Genomic DNA, 23,687 nt, shown 5'->3' with positions numbered 1-23,687 from the left:
AGTGTTCACTTTATCCATGTCCCTCATGATCTTGTACACCTCAATGTCACCCCTCAGCCTCCCCTGCTCCAAAGAACAAAGTGCCAGCCTATGCAACCTCTCCCTGCAGCTCAAGCCCACAAACCCAGGGAACAGCACTTTGATGGTGTCACTCGTTCACCAATTCCTCCAGCACTTTGTGCACCACTCCAGATTTTGAGGGGACATAGGCGGGGAGGTCTAGAGATGTCCTCTCGAGTGAGAGAGTGAGTGGAGGGGACAGATGACAGGTGGACATTTAAAGCAGCTGTGTACTGGCTGGGTCACCTCTTCCCCATTGCGGACATTGGACTTTGTCCCTGGACTGTTACGCTCCGGAGCTGAGAACTCATCCTGCACTCCACATTCTAACACAAGCCTGCAAGCCCAGGTAACGTTACACATACTTTACACATTCAGCCTGGAAACAGGCCCTTCGGCCCACTGAGCCCATGATGACCAGCAATCACTCAATACACTAGCACTATCCTACACACCAGGGACAATTTTGTAACTTGACATCAGGGTCTCTGGCGCTGTAAGGCAGCAGCTCTACCACCACGTTACTGTGCCGACATTGTGGTGAATCTCTCCTGCACCCTTTCCAACCTAATGCCTGTACAGGGGCGACCAGAACTGCACGCTGCACCCCAAACACAGAGCTGCTGATGGGCCACCCCTGTGATCAATGCACACAGTGCCAGGGTGTATGTTTGAGCCCAGCCTTGTACTCCCACCTTCTCCCCGCCGCCCCTACCTGTGTTTGCTCCTGTGACGATGGCCGTTTTGCCACTCAGATCCACGGGACAATCTGCTGGCCGCCAACGCCCTCTCCTCTGGGACCTGAGCACCAGGAAGAGGAGCAGGCAGACGAGGGGCCAGAGGGGGTGGGAGGCGAGGGAGAGGAGTGGGGAGAGCAGCTGAGACAGCTCCATGGTTCCAGTGTGGGACGAGATCAGACTCTGACTGTCAGCAGCCAGAGTTGGCTATAATCCAGGATGAGTTGACTCTTAAAGGGACAGCATCAGAGGCTCCCAAACCAAGGGGTTCCTGCTCTCAAATCCCCCCCGAGGGCCTGAGCTCCAGGGAGAGGGTGGGCATGCTGCAATGCTATTCTCTAGACTTTACAGATAAAACCTTGGAGCGCAGGAGGATGAGGGTTGATCTTGTGATCTTGCAGAGGTGCAAAAAATCATGAGAGGAATAGATGGCCTTTTACCCAGAGTAGGGGAATCAAGAATCAAAGGACATAGGTTTCAGAGGGGATAGATTTGATGGAAACTGAGAGGTAGCTTTTGCGCACAGAGGGTGGTGGGTGTATGGAACGAGTTGCCAGAGGTAGTTGAGGCAGGGACTATAACAACATTTAAATGACACTAAGACGGGTATGTGGGTGTGGGATGTTTACAGGGCAATGGTCCAAACACAGACAAATGGAAGACGCAAGGATGGGCCATGTGGGTCAGCATGGAAGAGCTGGGTGGAAGGGCCTGGTTCTGTGCAGTGTCATTCTGACCATATTCTGCATTCTGGTATTTCTCCATTTGCACAACCTGCTTATGACCTAATTATATTTGTGGAGAACATGTCTTAACTGGACAGCACACAAGCAAATCCTTTTGCTGTTATCTTGATACATGTGACAAAAATAAACCAATACCAATACTCTTTCGTACTTAATTAGCCAGCAGCATTCTCTCTCTCTCCCCCCGCTCCTGTTCTCTCTCCATCTCCCCTCTCTCTCCCTTTATCTCCCACTCCCCTTTCTCTCCCTCCATCTCTCTCCCACTCCCCTCTCTTCCTCCTCTCACTCCCTCCATCTCACTCTCGCTCTCTCACCTGGTTCATCAGTTGTGGTGAATTCATTTTCTGTTCTCTCTCTGATGTAAGTGCAAAGCTGCCAAGCTTCACAAAGAACCCAAATTCACAAAACATTCCCACATTCTAAGTCGGATCTGATTCAAATATGGAGACAGAAGGAACTGCAGATGCTGGAAACATGAGCAAATCACAATGTGCTGGAGGAACTCTGTGCGTCCTCAGTGGAGAGTCATAGTCTTACAGCATGAAAACAGGCCCAACTCGCCCACACCGGCCAACATGCCCCATCTACTCGAGTCCCACCTGCCCACACCGGCCAACATGTCCCAGCTATAGTCCCACCTGCCCACACTGACCAACACGCCCCATCTACACTAGTCCCACCCACCCACACCGACCAACATGTCTCATCTACACTAGTCCCACCCACCCAAACCAACATGCCCTATCTACACTTGTCCCACCTGCCCACACCGACCAACATGCCCCATCTACACTAGTCCCACCTGCCCACACCGACCAACATGCCCCATCTACACTAGTCCCACCTGCCCACACCGACCAACATGCCCCATCTACACTAGTCCCACCTGCCCGCGTTTGGCCCACGTCGCTCAGCAGAGAACTCCAGCTTGCACTCCATATTGTAACGCAAGCCTGCAAGCCCAGGTGACTACACACACTTTAGACATTCAGAAACAGGCACTTCGGCCCACCGAGTCCGTGCTGGCCAGCGATCATCCCGTAAACTAGCACTATCCTACACACTAGGGACAATACTGCAGTTTTACCGAAGCTAATTAACCTACAAACATGCATATCATTGGAGTGTGGGAGGAAACCCACATGATCACAGGTAATATGTGCAAACTCTGTACAGACAGCATCCGTGGTCAGGATTGCAGCGGGGTCTCTGGCGCTGTATGGCAGCAGCTCTACTGCTGCGTTACTGTGCCGACCCTAATCACATCGTGGTGAATCTCTCCTGCACCCTTTCCAACTTACTGCCAGCCTCCCTGCACAGGGGCAACCAGAGCTGCACGCTGCACCACTAACGCTGTCGTGCCAACGTCCTACAGAGCTGCTGATGGGCCACCTCTGTGATCAATGCACACAGTACCAGGGTGTGTGTTTGAGCCCAGCCTTGTACCCCCACCTTCTCCTCGCTCCCCCTACCTGCGTTGGCTCCTGTGACGATGGCTGACTTGCCGCTCAGATCCACGGGACAATCTGCTCTCCGCCAACGCCCTCTCCTCTGGGACCTGAGCACCAGGAAGAGGAGAAGGCAGACGAGGGGCCAGAGGGGGTGGGAGGCGAGGGAGAGGAGGGAGGAGAGCAGCTGAGACAGCTCCATGGTCCCAGTGTGAGATGAGATCAGACTCTGACTGTCAGCACTGGGAGAAATGTCCACAACACTCTGGTCTCACTGGTAACCAGCATTGCTAGCATACCTCTGATGCAACCCTTCATTGGCTAAAACTGAGATAAGCTATCAATTGTTAAAGGGACATTGTGACGGAGATGATGCAAACCCAGGTAGAATCACAGTCACAGCAGAGAAACAGGCCCTTCAGCCCAACTCCTTAGACATGCCCCATCAGAACTACCCCAGCTGCCTGCGTTTGGCCCATCTCCCTCTAAACCTTTCCTGGGAATGCCGTATGTGTCATTCTAGTACCTGCCTCAATGACCTCCTCTGGAAGCTTGTCCGTACACCCACTGTGTGTGTAATGGCAGTTTCTATACCTTCTCAAAGTCCAACTTCGATAGCCATTACTGCTCATGGATGTGGTGGACACCGCACTCTGAGATAACAAAAATGAATCTTCCAAACGCTGTTTCTTGATTAATTGATCTTTATTAAAGTAGCACAAATCGAGAGTAATTCATAACTTTTCGTTCTTATTAACTGTTTCTTCTTGAGATCGTGTAGTCGTCATTGTGTGGTCGTGGTCGTGATTGTGATAGTCTTTTAATGATAGCGGAGTCAGGGGGTATGGGGAGAGGCAGGAATGGGGTACTGATTGTGGATGATCAGCCATGATCACATTGAATGGCGGTGCTGGCTTGAAGGTCCGAATGGCCTCCTTCTGCACCTATTGTCTATTGTGGTAAAAAACTGTATTCTCTTCATCTTCCGTGACTAAACTGACGAAGCTCTATGCTAGCCTCCTCAGATGTAGACATTCCCCATTACGCATCAAATCACACCCACAAACATGCCAAAAAAGACAGAAAGTAGAAATATTAAACATAGCCATAATATAATGACAGTAACTAATTTAAGCGTAAATGGCTCCTACACATCGGCTCCTAATTGTTCTACGTATATAACGAAGCAATTACCAACAGATATTAAAAGCAGCTATAAAAGCTTAACATATATCAAAAACAACAGAGTTTTGAATCTGTGGAATTTTCTGCCACAGAGGGCAGTGGAGGCCAAATCACTGGATGAATTTAAGAGAGAGTTAGATAGAACTCTGGGGGCTAGTGGAATCAAGGGATATGGGGAGAAGTTGGGCTCAGGTTACTGATTGTGGATGATCAGCCATGATCACAATGATTGGCGGTGCTGGCTCAAAGGGCCGAATGGCCTCCTCCTGCACTTATTTTCTATGTTTCTATACTTCTATGTAAAAGTAATATGCATTATATGTTGGCATTCAAACTTCTTCCATCTGCTCCTTCACCTTCTAGAAGCAGACATATCTTGGTTATCGTTCTTACCAAGATGTTGTCCTTAGTCTGAAGTCGTACAGTACGCACAAAACCTTTAAGGTCTGGCATGAGCTCCAGTATCCTGCCCATCAACCAAGAACCTGGTGGTGCAGTAGAATCAACCACCAAAACAATATCACCTGGAATAAAAGTTCTTCTTACTCTCAACCATCGTTGACATTCTTGAATTAGAGGCAAATATTCTTGTGTCCACCATTTCCAAAAAACGTCTGCCATATATTGTACCTGTTTCCATCTGTGTCTAATATACCAATTGTGATGTTTGATGGACTGTGTGAGGTGGGAGGACCCGTTGCTCCTCCTGTGCAGCAGGTGGCGCTGCACAGGACAAAGGGAGATGTTTTGTACATAGTTATCTTGGCTGTACACAGTGTGGAGTGTGCAGTCAAACTGTGTGGTTGCAGCCATTTTAGTTGTCTTGCTGCCAGCATTGAGTTACTGTAATAAAGACTTCTGTTGTACCTTGAAGACGCTCAAGTTTCATACAGACATAGAACAAGAACACGAAAGTGGTGGCAGGAGTGAGGATTGTGTACAAAGACCCAGAAAAGAGCCTATTTTTTGATTTAAAAAAAAACATGTCTCGGCAATTCGATCGTTTCGATCCCGAGTGTGAAAGGTAGTCGTCGTATTTAATGCACGCTGAGTTTTATTTTGAAAGTATGGCAATTATATCTGACCTGAGAAAGAAGGCTCTCTTGTGTTCTGTTTCCAGAAACGTTTGAACTACTTCAAAATTTACTTACAGAAGAAGTAACTGAAGTTTCATATGCTGAACTTACAACGGCTTTGCAGCTGTATTACGAAGAAAGTCGAAATTTCCTCGCAGCTCGCCTCGATTTCTACCGGACGGTGCAACAGGAAGGGCAATCTATCACCGAATTTCTTGCCGAACTTCGCACCAAGGCAAAGGCATGTGATTTTAAAGCTCAATGCTGCGAAAAGTGCCAAGACAATGCGTTGCGGGATAGACTGGTAATGGGCTGCAGGCACGCATTCATCCAGCAGGCGATTCTCAGGGAATCGGACGCCTTATTGAAGAATGTGCTGCAGTGTGCTAAGATGGCCGAGGTGCTAAGTAAAGAACTGCACAAAATGGCCGGCGATACAACTTCGAAGCTCCCTCAAGAGGTGCATACAGGTCGTCAGACTTCTCTGCAACGCGTGCATACAGTTTGTCAGACTTGTCCGCAACGCCAGAAACCATTTGATCGACCCAGAGCAAATCCGGAGAAGAGACAGTTTCAGAAGAGCCGCCCCCCTGTGGAGGAAGGATGGAATCCCTGCTACCGGTGCGGCTCGACTGCTCATCATCACCGTGAGTGCCCGTATATCCAGTCCGTTTGTTACGCCTGTAACCGAAAAGGTCATCTCCAGGCAGTGTGTCAATCCGTAGGAAAGGGGAGAAAGGGCAAGAAAGCACAAAACACATTCGACCAAATCGCGGAGACCATTTCCATTGAAGTGTTCGGTGTGTCCACGATCACCGACAAGCCGAGGATTTCGCTGCAGGTCTCGAACGTTGATCTACAGTTCCAGGTGGACACTGGTGCAGCTGTGTCGCTAGTGGGTCAGGACATCTGGGAGAGGATCGGATCGCTCTTTAAAAGAGTCCCAATCCTCTGGCTTCCCACTCTTCTTTGCTTTGTTGTACTTCTGCTCTTTTATTTTTATGCTGTCCTTGACTTCCCTTGTCAGCCACGGGTGCATCTTACTCCCCTTGGAATCTTTCCTCCTCTTTGGGATAAATTGATCCTGCAACTTCTGCATTATTCCCTGGAATACCAGCCATTGCTGTTCCAACGTTTTCCCTGCGAGGGCCTCCTTCCAGTCAATTCTGGTCAGCTCCTGCCTCTGTAATCCCCTTTGCTATACTGTAATACTGACACTTCCGATTTTCCCTTCTCCCTCTCAATTTGTAGAGTAAAACTTATCATATTGTGATCACTGCCTCCTAATGGCTCTTTTACCTCGAGTCCCCACATCAGATCAGATTCATTACATAACACTAAATCCAGAATTGCCTTCTCCCTAGTAGACTCCAGTACAAGCTGTTCTAAGAATCCATCTCGGAGACACTCCACAAACTCTCTTTCCTGGGGTCCATTACCAACCTGATTTTCCCAGTCTACCTGCATGTTGAAATCTCCCATAACCACCGTAGCATTACATCTCTCTATTCCTGCCCTCTCCAGCACAAGGTACAGGTAGCAGTCCAGAGACAACCACCTTCGACGTCCTACTTCTCAGACTTCTTCCTAATTCTCTAAACTCACTTCGCAGTATCTCCTTCCTCTTCCTCCCTACGTCGTTCGTGCCCACATGCACAACTACTTCCGGTTGATCGCCTTCCCTCGCTAGGATGTTCTGAAGCCGCCCCGTGATGTCTTGAACCCTGGCACCAGAGAGGCAACAGACCATCCTCGAGTCCCGCCTGCCGCCACAGAATCTACTGTCTGTACCTCGGACAATGGAGTCTCCCACTACTATGGCTCTTCCTGACTTCGGTCTCCCCGGTCGAGTTTCCTTGCCTGGGTTAGATCTGCCAACACGTCCGCCGCTTGGACTGGAAGCGTCTTCTGCCCCAACAGTTCCCAAGAGGGTGTACCTGTTTGCAATAGGCACAGCCCCCGGGGTCTCCTGTAGTCTACGTTCGCTCCCCCCTGAAACAGTCTCCCACCTTCACTCGACCTGGACCCTTGGCGTGACAGCCTCACAGTAGATCCTGTCCAGGAAACTCTCGCATTCCCGGATGGCCCTGAGGTCATCCAGCTGCCTTTCCAACTCCACCACACGTCAATTCAGGAGCTACACCAGGACACAGTTCTTGCAGGTGTAGCTCCCAGAGCTCCAGCGGTGTCCCTACCTTCCCACATCCTGCAGGAAACACACTGCACCAACTTGTCCGCCTTTACTTCATTGAAGTCAAAAACAATTCAGGCGCAAAAACAAGCGTAGCCTCCTCACCTCAGCCTCCTCGCCGAGGACTCGCACTTTTCTCACAGGGCACTTCCCTCGACTAGGCTGCACCCCTTGTGCAAGTCTTGCTTATATCAGTCACTAAATTACTTAATTGGCCAATTTACCAAACCTCTACTTTAATTAATCAACCAATCCAGGTACTCACTTCTATACTGCCTTCCTGACAAGCTTGGAGTTATGCGCTTCTCTGTCTGACTACAAACGGCCTCTTGGCGCTCGTTTTAAACTGCCTTTACACACAGCAATTAACACTTACTTTGCTCTCAGCCAACGGTCTTCCTTGCTCTGTTCCCGACCTTTTCTGACTGGCCTTCTCCCCATCACCTCTGACACTCGTACTAATCAATAATCTATCCATCTCTACCGTAAAAATATCCACTGACTTGGCCTCCATAGCCTTCTGTGACAAAGAATTTCACCACCCTCTGACTAAAGAAATTCCTTCTATCTCCTTCCTAAAATAATGTCCTTTAATTCTGAGGCTATGACCTCTAGTCCTAGACCTTTCCACTAGTGGAAACATTCTCTCCACATCCACTCGATCCAGGCCTTTCACTATTCTGGATGTTTCAATAAGGTCCCCTCTCATTTTCTAAACTCCAGTGAGTACAGGCCCAGTGTCGTCAAACACTATCATATGTTCATCCTCTCATTCCTGGGATCATTCTTGTAAACCTCCTCTGGACCCTCTCCAGAGCCAGCACAACCTTCCTCAGATATGGTGTCCAAAATTGCTCATAATATTCCAAATGCTGCCTGACCAGAGCCTTATACAGCCTCAGCATCACATCCCTGTTTTTGTATTTTACCCGTCTCGAAATAAATTCTAATATTGCGTTTGCTTTCTTTAGACAATAGACAATAGGTGCAGGAGTAGGCCAATCAGCCCTTCGAGCCAGCACCGCCATTCAATGCGATCATGGCTGATCACTCTCAATCAGTACCCCGTTCCTGCCTTCTTCCCATACCCCCTCACTCCGCTATCCTTAAGAGCTCAATCCAGCTCTCTCTTGAAAGCATCCAACGAACTGGCCTCCACTGCCTTCTGAGGCAGAGAATTCCACACCTTCACCACTCTCTGACTGAAAAAGTTCTTCCGATTTGATTTGCAGATTAACTTTTGGGGAATCCTGCACCAGCTCCCAAGTCCCTTTGCACCTCCGATTTCTGGATTCGCTCCCCATTTTGAAAATAGTCTACGCCTTTATTCCTTCTACCAAAATGCATATCTCCACACTTTTCTGCACTATATTCCATCTGCCACTTCTCTGCCCACTCTCCCAACCTGTCCAAGTCCTTCTGCAGAGTCCCTGCTTTCTCTACACTACCTGCCCCTCCTATTTTCGTATCATCCACAAAATTGGCCACAAAGCCTTCAATCCCCTCGTCTAAATCATTTATATACAACGTGAAGAGTAGCGGCCCCATCACCGACCCCTGCGGAACTCCACTAGTCACTGGCAGCCAACCAGATAAAGCCCACTTTATTGCCACTCTCGATTTATTCACAAAATGCTGGAGTAACTCAGCAGGTCAGGCAGCATCTCGGGAGAGAAGGAATGGGTGACGTTTCGGGTCGAGACCCTTCTCCACTCTCATCTTCCTTAGCAGCTTATATAAGACGTTGGTGAGGCCACATTTAGCGTATTGTGTTCAGTTCTGGTCACGTTATAGGAAAGATGTCAAGCTGGAAAATGTACAGAGCATTTATGAGGATGATGCCAGGACTCGAGGGTCTGAGCTAAAGGGAGAGGTTGAGTAGGCTGGGACTCTTCCTTGGAGCACAGGAATTTGGGATGATCTTATAGAGGTGTATAAAATCATGAAAGGGTTAGATCGAGTAGATGCACACTCTTGTCCAGAATAGGTGAATCGAGGACTAGAGGACATAGGTTTAAGGTGAAGTGGAAAAGATTTAACGGGAATCTGAGGAGTCAATTTGTGGCCATGTTGGGCCGAATGGTCAGTTTCCCTGCTGTGACACTCTGGGACACGAGCGCCAGATTTACAGGAGTAGGTTGGACAGGCTAGGACTTTATTCCTTGGGTTGCAGGAGGCTGAGGTCGTACAGAGTCACACAGCATGGAAACTCATTCATCTGTTTATAATCAGTGATCCCCCCCCTTTTTACAGGCAGCTCCCTCCTAATGCCGGGACCCTCTTTGTACAGGCAGCTCCCCCCTAATGCTGGGACCCTCTGTTACAGGCAGTCCCTCCCTAATGCTGGGACCCTCTGTTACGGGCAGCTCCCCCCTAATGCTGGGACCCTCTGTTACAGTCAGCTCCCCCCTAATGCTGGGACCCTCTTTGTTACAGGCAATACCCCCTAATGCTGGGACCCTCTGTTACAGGCAGCTCCCCCCTAATGCTGGGACCCTCTGTTACAGGCAGTCCCTCCCTAATGCTGGGACCCTCTTTGTTACAGGCAATACCCCCTCCAATGCCGGGTCCTGCTCTGTTCTCGGCGGCGGGTCTTTGACTGACCTCCGGCATTCACCGACTGCCGGGGCTGACGCGGCCCATCCTCGACCGACCGACCGCAGGCACTCAAGCAGGCGACGGCTCTCCGACACCCCTCCACTCTCACAGATATCCTTCCTCGCTCGGCCGCCGGGCTCGTCCTTGTTCGCGGTGTCCACCGGCCGAGTCCTGTCTTGATCGGCTCCACGCCAGTGGCCGGGTCGGCTCCAGCACGGCTGTGCAGTGCTCACTGGGAGCTCCCTCATAACCTCTCCCCATCGCTCACACACCCAAGTCCTGACAACATCCTCGTAATTGGATCGTCATATTATAGACGTGTCAAAATCATGAGGGGAATAGATAGGGTGAATGTAGTCTTTTACCCAGCGGAGGGGAATCAAGATCTACAGGATATCAGTTCATGGTTAGAGGGGCAAGGTTTAATAGGATATTGTGGGGCTACCTTGTCACTCAGAAGGTGGTGGATATATAGAAGGAGATCAAACTTCTTTAACCTTTCATAGAACAGTACAGATTATTCCATAGAACAATCTGATTCCTTTTGTGATACAAGTATCTTATTCTAGGAATTAACTTTGTAATTTGATTTAAACCACTTCCAAAACTCCAATCTCCTTTCTTAAACAAGGTGACCATAACCGTTCTATACAATTGTAACCACATTTCTAGATACTTTTGCAATAATCTCATATACGAAGGTGGAGATAATTCACAATGCTAACCAGCATTGCAGATGTGTGAAGGAAGGAACTGCAGATGTTGGTTTGTATCAAAGATAGACACATAATGCTGGAATAACTCTTTGGGTCAGGCAGCATCTCTGGAGAAAAGGAATAGGTGACATTTCGGGTCAGAATCCTTCTCCAGACTACAAGATAGAGAAGGCCAGAACTAAACAGGGCCGCAACAGATGAGCTCAGGGAGGGTGGAGTCCATAATGGCCCATTGCTGGCTGGAGAAGACGGACTAACGACAGGGTTACATGGAAGCAAACAGTGGAACTGGTAGGATGACCAGGGTGGGGGAGAGGGTGTACGGGGGGGGAGGGGGAGTACGGGAGGGGAGGGGAAGTACGGCGGGGATGGAGGGGGAGGGGGTGTACGGGGGGGGAGGGGGTGTACGGGGGGGGAGGGGGTGTACGGGGGGAAGGGGAAGTACGGCGGGGAGGGGGAGTACGGGGGGGGGAGGGGAAGTACGGGGGGGAGGGGGAGTACGGGGGGGGGAGGGGAAGTACGGCGGCGGGGGGGGGGAAGTAAGACAGGGGGGGAGGAGTGCGGGGGGGGGGTGGAAATAATGCAGGAGTTACTTGAAAACGGAGAGATGAATATTCATACAGCTGGGTGGCAAGCTGCCAATATGAGGTGCTATCCCCCTAGGTTTGCGTGTGGCCTCACTGTGACAGTGGAGAGGCCCAGGACACAAATGGGTCAGAGTGGGAATGGGAATTAAAATGTTTGGCAACCGGGAGAGCGCATCGGCCAAGTTAGACCAAGCAGAAGCGGCATGTTGTACGACTCTAATCAAGCTAATTATGAACGTGTGAATTAATACCAAGCAATATTTATTATTTTACAGTTTGTATGAAATACAATACATTTCTTAGCTGCGGCCAAATTAAATAAGCGGCGGGCCGGGGCGTTCCCGGCAAGCAGGCCCGGCTCTCCCACCACCGTCTCCGGTGGCACCGGGAACCCGCCCGGGTCTGACGGTCGGTGGAACCTCACACCAAGGCTCGGTAGACGGAGTAACCGGGAGAGAGCTGGAGATTGAGGGCTGGTAGGAGGGTGAACCGGGGTAATGCCTCCAGCGCCATCAAGGTCAGTTGCAGGACGTGTCCCCGGGCCATCTGGATGGCGAGGAGAGGGGAGGAGAGGAGAGAGCGGGGGAGGGGGGGAAGGGGAGTAGTGGGTGGAGAGGGGTAGGGTGGAGGGGTGGGGAGGGGGAGGAGAGGAGAGGGGGAGGGAAGAGAGGGGAGGGACGTTGGTTTGGGGGAACTGCTCCAGTACAAGGAGGTCGCAAGATGACCACATGTGTAACAGAAACAAAATGAATTTCATTACGCAGTTGTATAGGTGACAAATAAAGCACTATTGAACTATTTAAAATATCATTTATTTCCCAGCTCCATTGAATGAAACCGCGCAACGCTCTTTAAACTGTAAACAGAAGGCAAGTGTGAACATTGCATCTTGATCAATGAACCTACTGGTGTCGGGCTCTCTGCTGCTGGAGACGTCCATCCCATGGCTGACAAACACAACGCGCTGCCTCCTGTTCCGTGAGTGAGATCAGGGGGAGGTTGGGGGGTGAGGGGAAGGCGAGGGTGAGGGTGGGAAGGTGAGGGGAGAGTGAGGGTGAGGGAAGGGTGAGGGTGAGGGGAGCAAGTCCATGAACTCACTGAGGGTCTGAGACCCGTCAGTTACCCTCGCGTGGTTTAGCACGTCAGCTGAAGCAGTTTTCCAGGGTGTGGTCACTGCTGCATGCTAACAGCTTCTTGGAGCCACAGGTGTGAGCTGGGTGCCAGATGGGGGCCAAAGGTGGACAAACTACCCTCAAAGCACCACGACATGACCCCCATCAGAGTTGCTACCCCTCCCTGAGCACTCCCACAGAGAGAGTAATCTCCGCATTACTCCCAATGCCACATGCTGGTGAAGGTAGCAAGGGGAAGTTAGGACAAGTGAATGCATGGCTGAGGAGATGGTGCAGCTAGAGCTTCTCAGGTGGTTTTTACTGGAATTTAGAAAGATGAGAGGGGATCTCATGGACAGACAGCACGACCCCTACCGAGGCGACCAACCCGCGGCCGAGCTGCACCGGGCACTGAAACGTCCCGCGGCCGAGCCATACCGGGCGATGGAAGGCCCCGCGGCCGAGCCGCGCCTGGCGATGGAAGGCCCCGCGGCTGAGCCGTGCCGGGCGATGTTAGGTCCCGCGGCCGAGCCGCACCGGGCGCTGCTAAGGCCCGCGGCCGAGCCGCGCCGGCGATGCCAAGTCCAGCGGCTGAGCCGCGCCGTGCGACGGAAGGCCCCGCGGCCGAGCCGCACCGAGCGCTGAACCGTCCCGCGGTCGAGCCGCACCGAGTGCTGAACCGTCCCACGGCCGAGCCGCGCCAGGCGATGGAAGGCCCCGCGGCCGTACCGGGCGATGGAAGGCCCCGCGGCCGAGCCGCACCGGGCACTGCCAAGTCCCGCGGCCGAGCTGCGCCGGCGATGTTAAGTCCAGTGACCGAACCGCGCCGGGCGATGGAAGGCCCCGCGGGCGATGGAAGGCCCTCGTGCTGATGAGGACAGGAACAGAGAGATAGAGGGTATGAATTTATGGCTGAGGGGCTGGTGCAGAGAGCACGGATTTAGATTTCTGGACCACTGGGATCTCTTCTGGGCTAGGGGTGACTTGTACAAAAGGGACGGGTTACATCTTAACAGCAGGGGGACAAACATTCTGGCAGGCAGGTTTGCTAGTGCGACACCTGTGGCTTTAAACTAAGTAGTGGGGGGGAGGGGTTAACAAATTGTGAATATGAAGATGAGGTAAAAGGGAATACAGGAGATATTGCAAAAGACTCTCGGAAGAATGGGAACAGAAGTTCTAGAGGGGAAAAGAAATTAAGGGCAGGGCCATTTGTGACCGATGTGAGAGGGGAGGTAAATACAGAAGTTAAAGTGTTGTACTTAAATGCGCGTAGTATAAAAAATAAAGTGGATGAGCTTGAGGCTCAGTTAGTCATGGGCCAGTATGGTGTTGTAGGGATCACTGAGACATGGCTACAAGAGGACCAGGGCTGGGAACTGAATATTCAGGGGTACACAACGTATAGAAAAGACAGACAGGTGGGCAGAGGGGGTGGGGTTGCTCTGATGGTAAGGAATGATATTCATTCCCTTGCAAGGGGTGACATAGAATCAGGAGATGTTGAATCAGTATGGATAGAAATGAGGAATTGTAAGGGTAAAAAGACCCTAATGGGAGTTATCTATAGGCCCCCAAACAGTAGCCTCGACATAGGGTGCAAGTTGAATCAGGAGATAAAATTGGCGTGTCAAAAATGTAATGCTACGGTGGTTATGGGAGATTTCAACATGCAGGTAGACTGGGAAAATCAGGTTGGAAATGGACCCCAGGGAAGAGAGTTTGTAGAGTGCCTTCGAGATGGATTCTTAGAACAGCTTGTACTGGAGCCTACCAGGGAGAAGGCAATTCTGGATTTAGTGTTGTGTAATGATCCTGATCTGATAAGGGGACTAGAGGTAAAGGAGCCATTAGGAGGCAGTGATCACAACATGATAAGTTTTACTCTGCAAATGGAAAGGCAGAAGGGAAAATCAGAAGTGTCGGTATTACAGTATAGCAAAGGGGATTACAGAGGCATGAGGCAGGAGCTGGCCAAAATTGACTGGAAGGAGGCCCTAGCAAGGAAGACGGTAGAACAGCAATGGCAGGTATTCCTGGGAATAATGCAGAGGTTGCAGGATCAATTTATTCCAAAGAGGTGGAAAGACTCTAAGGGGAGTAAGAGACACCTGTGGCTGACAAGGGAAGTCAGGGACAGCATAAAAATTAAGGAGAGGAAGTATAACATAGCAAAGAAGAGTGGGAAGACAGAGGATTGGGACTCTTTTAAAGAGCAACAAAAGTTAACTAAAAAGGCAATACGTGGAGAAAAGATGAGGTACGAGGGTAAACTAGCCAATAATATAAAGGAGGATAGCAAAAGTTTTTTTAGGTACGTGAAGAGGAAAAAAATAGTCAAGGCAAATGTGGGTCCCTTGAAGACAGAAGCAGGGGAATTTATTGTGGGGAACAAAGAAATGGCAGACGAGTTAAACCGTTACTTTGGATCTGTCTTCACTGAGGAAGATACACACAATCTCCCAAAAGTTCTAGGGGCCGGAGAACCTAGGGTGATGGAGCAAACTGAAGGAAATCCACATTAGGCAGGAAATGGTTTTGGTAGACTGATGGGACTGAAGGCTGATAAATCCCCAGGGCCTGATGGTCTGCATCCCAGGGTACTTAAGGAGTTCGCTCTATAAATAGTGGAAGCATTGGAGATCATTTTTCAATGTTCTATAGATTCAGGATCAGTTCCTGTGGATTGGAGGATAGCAAATGTTATCCCACTTTTTAAGAAAGGAGGGAGAGAGAAAACGGGTAATTATAGACCAGTTAGTCTGACATCAGTGGTGGGGAAGATGCTGGAGTCAATTATAAAAGACGAAATTGCTGAGCATTTGGATAGCAGTAACAGGATCATTCCGAGTCAGCATGGATTTACGAAGGGGAAATCATGCTTGACTAATCTACTGGAATTTTTTGAGGATGTAACTAGGAAAATTGACAGGGGTGAGTCAGTGGATGTGGTGTACCTCGACTTTCAGAAAGCCTTCGACAAGGTCCCACATAGGAGATTAGTGAGCAAAATTAGGGCACATGGTATTGGGGGTAGGGTACTGACATGGATAGAAAATTGGTTGACAGACAGAAAGCAAAGAGGGGATAAATGGGTCCCTTTCGGAATGGCAGGCAGTGACCAGTGGGGTACCGCAAGGTTCGGTGCTGGGACCCCAGCTATTTACGATATACATTAATGACTGAGACGAAGGGATTAAAAGTACCATTAGCAAATTTTCAGATGATACTAAGCTGGGGGGTAGTGTGAATTGTGAGGAAGATGCAATAAGGCTGCAGGGTGACTTGGACAGGTTGTGTGAGTGGGCGGATACATGGCAGATGCAGTTTAATGTAGATAAGTGTGAGGTTATTCTTTGGAAGTAAGAATAGAAAGGCAGATTATTATCTGAATGGTGTCAAGTTAGGAGGAGGGGGAGTTCAACGAGATCTGGGTGTCCTAGTGCATCAGTCAATGAAAGGAAGCATGCAGGTACAGCAGGCAGTGAAGAAAGCCAATGGAATGTTGGCCTTCATAACAAGAGGAGTTGAGTATAGGAGCAAAGAGGTCCTTCTACAGTTGTACCGGGCCCTGGTGAGACCGCACCTGGAGTACTGTGTGCAGTTTTGGTCTCCAAATTTGAGGAAGGATATTCTTGCTATGGAGGGCGTGCAGCGTAGGTTCACTAGGTTAATTCCCGGAATGGCGGGACTGTCGTATGTTGAAAGGCTGGAGCGATTGGGCTTGTATACACTGGAATTTAGAAGGATGAGGGGGGAATCTTATTGAAACATATAAGATAATTAGGGGATTGGACACATTAGAGGCAGGAAACATGTTCCCAATGTTGGGGGAGTCCAGAACAAGGGGCCACAGTTTAAGAATAAGGGGTAGGCCATTTATATAACCATATAACACCATATAACAACTACAGCTACAGAATTTGTCCCTCAATTCTGAAGCTATGTCCCCTTGTTGGAATCTTCCCCACTCTCAAAGGGAAAAGCCTACCCACGTCAACTCTGTCCGTCCCTCTCAAAATTTTTAAAACCTCTATCAAGTCCCCCCTCAACCTTCTACGCTCCAAAGAATAAAGACCCAACCTGTTCAACCTTTCTCTGTAGCCTAAGTGCTGAAACCCAGGCAACATTCTAGTAAATCTCCTCTGTACCTTCTCCATTTTGTCGACATCCTTCCTATAATTTGGCGATCAGAACTGCACACCATACTCCAGATTCAGCCTCACCAATGCCCTGTACAATTTTAACATTACATCCCAACTTCTACACTCGATGCTCTGATTTATAAAGGCAAGCATACCAAACGCCTTCTTCACCACCCTATCCACATGAGATTCCACCTTCAGGGAACAATGCACAGTTATTCCCAGATCCCTCTGTTCCACTGCATTCCTCAATTCCCTACCATTTACCCTGTACGTCCTATTTTGATTTGTCCTACCAAAATGCAGCACCTCACACTTATCAGCATTAAACTCCATCTGCCATCTTTCAGCCCACCCTTCCAAAAGGCCCAAGTCTCTCTGTAGACTTTGAAAATCTACCTCACTATCAACTACACCACCTATCTTAGTATCATCTGCATATTTATTAATCCAATTTGCCACACCATCATCCAGATCATTAATGTAAATGACAAACAACAGTGGACCCAACACAGATCCTTGGGGTACTCCACTAGACACTGGCCTCCAACCTGACATACAATTGTCAACCGTTACCCTCTGGTATCTCCCATTCAGCCATTGTTGAATCCATCTTGCAACCTCACTATTAATACCCAACGATTTAACCTTCTTAATCAACCTTCCATGTGGAACCTTGTCAAATGCCTTACTGAAGTCCATATAGACAACATCCACAGCCTTGCCCTTATCAATTTCCCTGGTGACCTCTTCAAAAAATTCAAGAAGATTAGTCAAACATGACCTTCCAGGCACAAATCCATGTTGACTGTTTCTAATCAGGCCTTGTTTATCCAAATAATTATATATATTGTCCCTAAGTATCTTTTCCATTAATTTTCCCACCACAGACGTCAAACTAATAGGTCTATAATTGCTAGGTTTACTTTTAGAACCTTTTTTAAACAAAGGCACAACATGCGCAATGCGCCAATCTTCCGGCACCATCCCAGTTTCTAATGATGTTTGAAATATTTCCGTCATAGCCCCTGCTATTTCTGCACTAATTTCCCTCAATGTCCTAGGGAATATCCTATCAGGACCTGGAGACTTAACCACTTTTATATTTTTCAAAAGTGTCCGTACCTCCTCTTCTTTAATCCTCCTAATTTCCATCACTACTGTACTTGTTTCGCTTACCTCACATAATTCAATATCCTTCTCCTCGGTAAATACCGAAGAAAAGAAATTGTTTAATATCTCCCCCATTTCTTCCGGCTCAGCACATAGCTGTCCACTCTGACTCTCTAATGGACCAATTTTATCCCTCACTATCCTTTTGCTATTGACATATCTGTAGAACCCCTTGGGGTTTACTTTTACATTACTTGCCAAAGCAGCCTCATATCTTTTTTTCGCTTTTCTAATTTCCTTCTTAAGATTCCTTTTACATTCTTTATATTCCTCAAGAACCTCATTTACTCCCTGCCGCTTATATTTATTGTATATCTCCCTCTTTTTCCGAACCAAGTGTCCAATTTCCCTGGAAAACCACGGCTCTTTCAAATTATTATTCTTTCCTTTCCACCGAACAGGGACATAAAGACTCTGTACTTTCAAAATTTCACCTTTAAATATCCTCCATTTCTCTATTATATCCTTTTCATAAAACAAAAATTTCCATTTCACTCCTTTAAAATCCTTTCTCATCTCCTCAAAATTAGCCTTTCTCCAATCCAAAATCTCAACCCTTGGTCCAGATTTGACCTTCTCCATAATGACATTGAAACTAATGGCATTGTGATCACTAGACCCAAAGTGCTCCTCAACACATACCTCTGTCACCTGACCCATCTCATTTCCTAACAGGAGGTCCAACACTGCCCCTTCTCTGGTAGGCACCTCTACGTATTGCTGCAAAAAACTATCCTGCACACATTTTACAAACTCCAAACCATCCAGCCCTTTAACAGAATGTGATTCCCAGTCTATATACGGAAAATTGAAATCACCCACAATCACTACTCTGTGCTTACTACTAATATCTGCTATCTCCTTACATATTTGCTCTTCCAATTCTCGTTCCCTATTTGGCGGTCTATAATACACCCCTATAAGTGTTGCTAAACCTTTCTCATTTCTGAGTTCCACCCAAACAGCCTCCCTAATCGAGCCTTCTAGTCTGTCCTGCCAAAGCACTGCTGTGATATCCTCCCTGACAAGCAATGCAACACCCCCACCTCTTGCCCCTCCGATTCTATCACATCTGAAACAATGAAATCCTGGAATATTTAATTGCCAATCGCAACCCTCCTGCAACCATGTTTCACTGATCGCCACAACATCATACTTCTAGATGTCAATCCAGGCTCTAAGCTCATCCACCTTTCTTACAATGCTCCTAGCATTAAAATATACACATTTAAGGGACCCATCATTTCTTATTCTCAGTTTATTTCTTTTCCCTTCTTTCTCTCCTACATATTGGGTCTGAGTGTTTCCCTTTTCTGCCTCCTGCCTCACACACTGCCTGTTAGCTATCTGTGTTTGAGTCCCTCCCCCCAACCGTACTAGTTTAAAGTCTCCGCAATTATTTTAGCAAATCTCCCCGCCAGGATATTGGTTCCCCTCAGGTTCAGATGCAACCCGTCCTTTTTGTACAGGTCATACTTCCCCAGAAGAGGTCTCAATGATCCAGAAACTTGAAACCCTGCTCCCTGCACCAGTTCCTCAGCCACGTATTTATCCTCCACCTCACTCCATTCCTATTCTCACTATCGCGTGGCACAGGCAGTAAGCCTGAGATTATTGCTTTGGAAGTCCTTTTTTTTAACTCTCTTCCTAGCCCCCTAAATTCTCCTTTCAGGACCTCTTCCCTTATCCTACCTATATTGTTGGTACCTATATGTACCACGACCTCTGGCTCCTCTCCCTCCCCTTTCAGGATATCCTGGACACGCTCAGACACATCCCGGACACCGGCACCAGGGAGGCAAACCACCATCCGGGTCTCCCGACTGCGTCCACAGAAATGCCTATCTGACCCCCTCAATATAGAGTCCCCTATTACTATCGCTCTCTTCCTTTCCCTACCCTTCTGAGCAACAGGGCCGGACTCCTTGCCAGAGGCCCGGGCACCGTCGCTGCCCCCAGGTAGGCTGTCCCACCCAACAGTACTTAAACAGGAGTACTTATTTCCAAGGGGTACAGCCACCGGGGTACTCCCTAGTCCCTGCCTCTGCTCCTTGCCCCCCCTAACAGTGACCCACTTGTCTACCTCCCGTGGTCTAGGAGTGACCACCTCTCTGTAACTCCTATCTATAACCTCCTCACTCTCCCTGATCAGACGGAGGTCATCAATCTGCCGCTCCAGGTTCCTAATACGGTCCCTTAGGAGCCCCATCTCGTCGCACCTGGCGCAGATGTGGATGTCTGGAAGACTATCAGACTCCCAGATTCCCCACATCCGACACCCAGAACAATAAACTGCCCTGGCACTCATACTCCCCAAACAAAGCCCCGTGCTCGGTTACTAAACCTACTGCCCGGCCGCTGCTCCAACTGCTCCAACCGCCCATCCAAAAGAACTGAGTAATCTCCTGGGAGAGGCGAAAAACCGGATAAAAAACCCAGGCCAATTTGGGGAAAAAAAATCCGGGAAATTCCTCTCCGACCCCAAGCTAGGCGATCGAAATTTGTCCGGGAGATCACACAGGTCTTACTCCTTACTATCCCCACACAATCCCCACACAATACTTCCCAAGCAACACTGCTTGCTGCTACTTGCTGCTGATTGCTGCTACTTGCTGCTGGCTACTTGCTGCTGTTTGTTGCTACTTGCTGCTGATTGCTGCTGATTGCGAACGGAGATGAGGAAGAACATTTTCAGTCAGAGAGTGGTGAAGGTGTGGAATTCTCTGCCTCAGAAGGCAGTGGAGGCCAGTTCGTTGGATGCTTTCAAGAGAGAGCTGGATAGAGCTCTTAAGGATAGCGGAGTGAGGGGGTATGGGGAGAAGGCAGGAACGGGGTACTGATTGAGAGTGATCAGCCATGATCGCATTGAATGGCGGTGCTGGCTCGAAGGGCTGAATGGCCTACTCCTGCACCTATTGTCTATTGTCTATTGTCTAAACAACTGTAGAAGAACCTCTTTACTCCTATACTGAAATCCTCTCGTTATGAAGGCCAACATACCATTAGCTTTCTTCAATGCCTGCTGTACCTGCACGCCAACTTTCAATGACTGGTGTACAAGGACACCCAGATCTCGCTGCACTTCCCCCTTACCTAACCTGACACCATTGAGATAATAATCTGCCTCCTTGTTTTTGCTGCCAAAGTGGATAACCTCACATTTATCTATATTATACTGCATCTGCCACGCATCTGCCCACTCACTCAACCTGTCCAGGTCACTCTGCAACCTCCTAACATCCTCTTCACAGTTCACACTGCCACCCAGCTTTGCGTCATCTGCAAACTTGCTAGTGTTGCTTCTAATTCCTTGATCCAAATCATTAATGTGTATGGTGAGTAGTTACGGCCCTAACACCGAGCCTAGCGGCACTCCACTCGCCACTGCCTGCCATTCTGAAAAGGACCCGTTTACTCCTACTCTTTGCTTCTTGTCTGCCAACCAATTCTTTATCCATGTTAACACTCTACCCCCAATACCATGTGCTCTAACTTTGCTCACCAATCTCACGTGTGGGACCTTGTCAAAGATTTTCTGAAAGTCTGGATACACTACATCCATGGCTCCCCTTCATCCATTTTACTTGTCACATCCTCAAAAAATCCAGAAGATTAGTCAAGCATGATTTCCCTTTCATAAATCTATACTGACTTGGACTTATCCTTTTACTGCTATCCAAATGCACCGTTATTACCTCTTTAATAATTGACTCCAGCATCTTTCCCACCACCCAAGTCAGACTAACTGGTCTGTAATTCCCCGTTTTCTCTCTCACTCTTTTCTTGGATAACATTAGCTATCCTCTAATCCATGGGAACTGATCCTGAATCTATTGAACATTGGAAAATGATCACCAATGCATCCACTATTTCTAGAGCCACCTCCCTGAGTACCCTGGGATGCAGACCATCAGGCCCAGGGGATTTATTAACCTTCAGTCCCATCAGTCTACCCAATACTATTTCTCACCTAATTCTAATTTCTTTCAGTTCCTCTACCCCCTAGATCCTCTGTCTTCTAGTACATCTGGGAGATTGTTTGTGTCTTCCTTTGTGAAGACAGATCCAAAGTACTTGTTCAACTCTTCTGCCATTTCCTTGTTATCTACAATAATTTCACCCGTGTCTGCCTTCTAGCAACCCACATTTGTCTTTGCTAATCTTTGTCTCTTAACAAATCTGAAGAAGCTTTACTGTCCTTCTTTATATTCTTGGCCAGCTTCCCCTCGTACTTCATCTTTCCAGCCCGTATTGCCCGTTTTGTTACCTTCTGTTGTCCTTTGAAAGTTTCCCAATTCTCTGTCTTCCTGCTGCTCTTTGCTGTGTTATACATCTTTTCTTTTAGTTTTATTCCATCCCTAACTTCCCTTGTCAGCCATGGTTGTCTCCTACTCCCCTTAGAATCTTTCTTCTGCTTTGGAATGAAATGATCCTGCGTCTTCCGGATTATGCCTAGAAATTCCTGCCATTGCTGTTCCACCGTCATTCCTGCTAGGATCCCTTTCCAGTCAACCTTGGCCAGCTCCTCTCTCATGCCTTCATAGTCCACTTTGTTCAACTGCATCTGTAGGAGCCATTTACGCTTAAATTAATTACTCTCATTGTATTATGGCTATGTTTAATATTTCTAGTTTCTGTCTGTTTTGCATGTTTGTGTGTGTGATTTGATACGTAATGGGGAGTGTCATTTTAGTCTCGGAGGATGGAGAGAATACAGTTTTTTACCACACTCACGCCAGCCACAACAACGACCACGACCACACGGTGACGACTACACGATCTCGACTGTATTGTTTGAAGAAGAAACAGTTGATAAGAACGAAAAGTTATGAATTACTCTTTTGCTTTGTGCTACTTTAATAACGATCAATTAATCAAGAAACAGTGTTTGGAAGATTCGTTTTTGTCATCTCAGAGTGCTGTGTGTGTAAGCTATACCTCCATTCCATCGTCGAGCAGTAATGTCTATCGAAGTTGGACTTTGAGAAGGTATAGAAACTGCCATTACATCTAAGTAAAAAACTGTTTTCCGAATGGAATCCAAGTGAAAAATCTATTCTAACAGAAGAATCTAAAAAGACTGTTCTACAGGTAAAATCAAACACAACAGTGGAACTGAAGAGGAAGCTGAATCTGCCAGGGATTAGAGCTGAAATCCTGGAACAAAGAAACTGCCGGTCAAAGGCAAATTGACACGGTCTACACCTGGATCATTAGTAGATTGAAGACTTCATTGACCGGGTACCATGAGTATTCGAGCCTGCACCGCCATTCAATATGATCATGGCTGATCATCCAGCTCAGTAACCTGTACCTGCCTTCTCTCCAAACCCCCTGATCCCTTTAGCCACAAGGGCCACATCTAACTCCCTCTTAAATATAGCCAATGAACTGGCCTCAACTACCTTCTGTGGCAGAGAATTCCGCAGACTCACCACTCTCTGTGTGAAGAAATGTTTTCTCATCTCGGTCCTAAAAGACTTCCTCCTTATCCTTAAGCTGTGACCCCTGGTTCTGGACTTCCCCAACATCGGGAACAATCTTCCCGCATCCAGCCTCTCCAACCCCTTAAGAATTTTATATGTTTCAATAAGATCCCCCCTCAGTCTTCTAAATTCCAGCGTGTACAAGCCCAGTCTATCCAGTCTTTCTTCATATGAATGTCCTGCCATCCCAGGGATCAATCTGATGAACCTTCTCTGTACTCCCTCTAAGGCAAGAATGTCTTTCCTCAGATTAGGAGACCAAAACTGTACACAATACTCCAGGTGCGGTCTCACCAAGGCCCTGTACAACTGCAGCAGAACCTCCCGGCTCCTATACTCAAATCCTCTTGCTATGAATGCTAACATACCATTCACTTTCTTCACTGCCTGCTGCACCTGCACGCTTGCTTTCAATGACTGGTGCACC

The 23,687-nt window shown here is 48.3% G+C and overlaps 1 long non-coding RNA gene across 1 annotated transcript; it reads left to right on the top strand.

Annotated features, from left to right (window-relative positions):
* The first annotated feature begins 287 nt into the window (after positions 1 to 287).
* On the top strand, positions 288 to 22,907 carry LOC144591000 (uncharacterized). Its single transcript, XR_013546658.1, has 3 exons — positions 288 to 409; positions 12,167 to 12,322; positions 22,468 to 22,907. It is a non-coding gene; the product is annotated as an uncharacterized LOC144591000 (long non-coding RNA).
* Positions 22,908 to 23,687: the final 780 nt, after the last annotated feature.

This window comes from Rhinoraja longicauda, unplaced genomic scaffold (genome assembly GCF_053455715.1).
Source record: "Rhinoraja longicauda isolate Sanriku21f unplaced genomic scaffold, sRhiLon1.1 Scf000462, whole genome shotgun sequence".
In the NCBI taxonomy this organism is placed as follows: Eukaryota; Metazoa; Chordata; class Chondrichthyes; order Rajiformes; family Arhynchobatidae; genus Rhinoraja; species Rhinoraja longicauda.
This window is presented reverse-complemented; position numbering and strand designations above follow the sequence as displayed.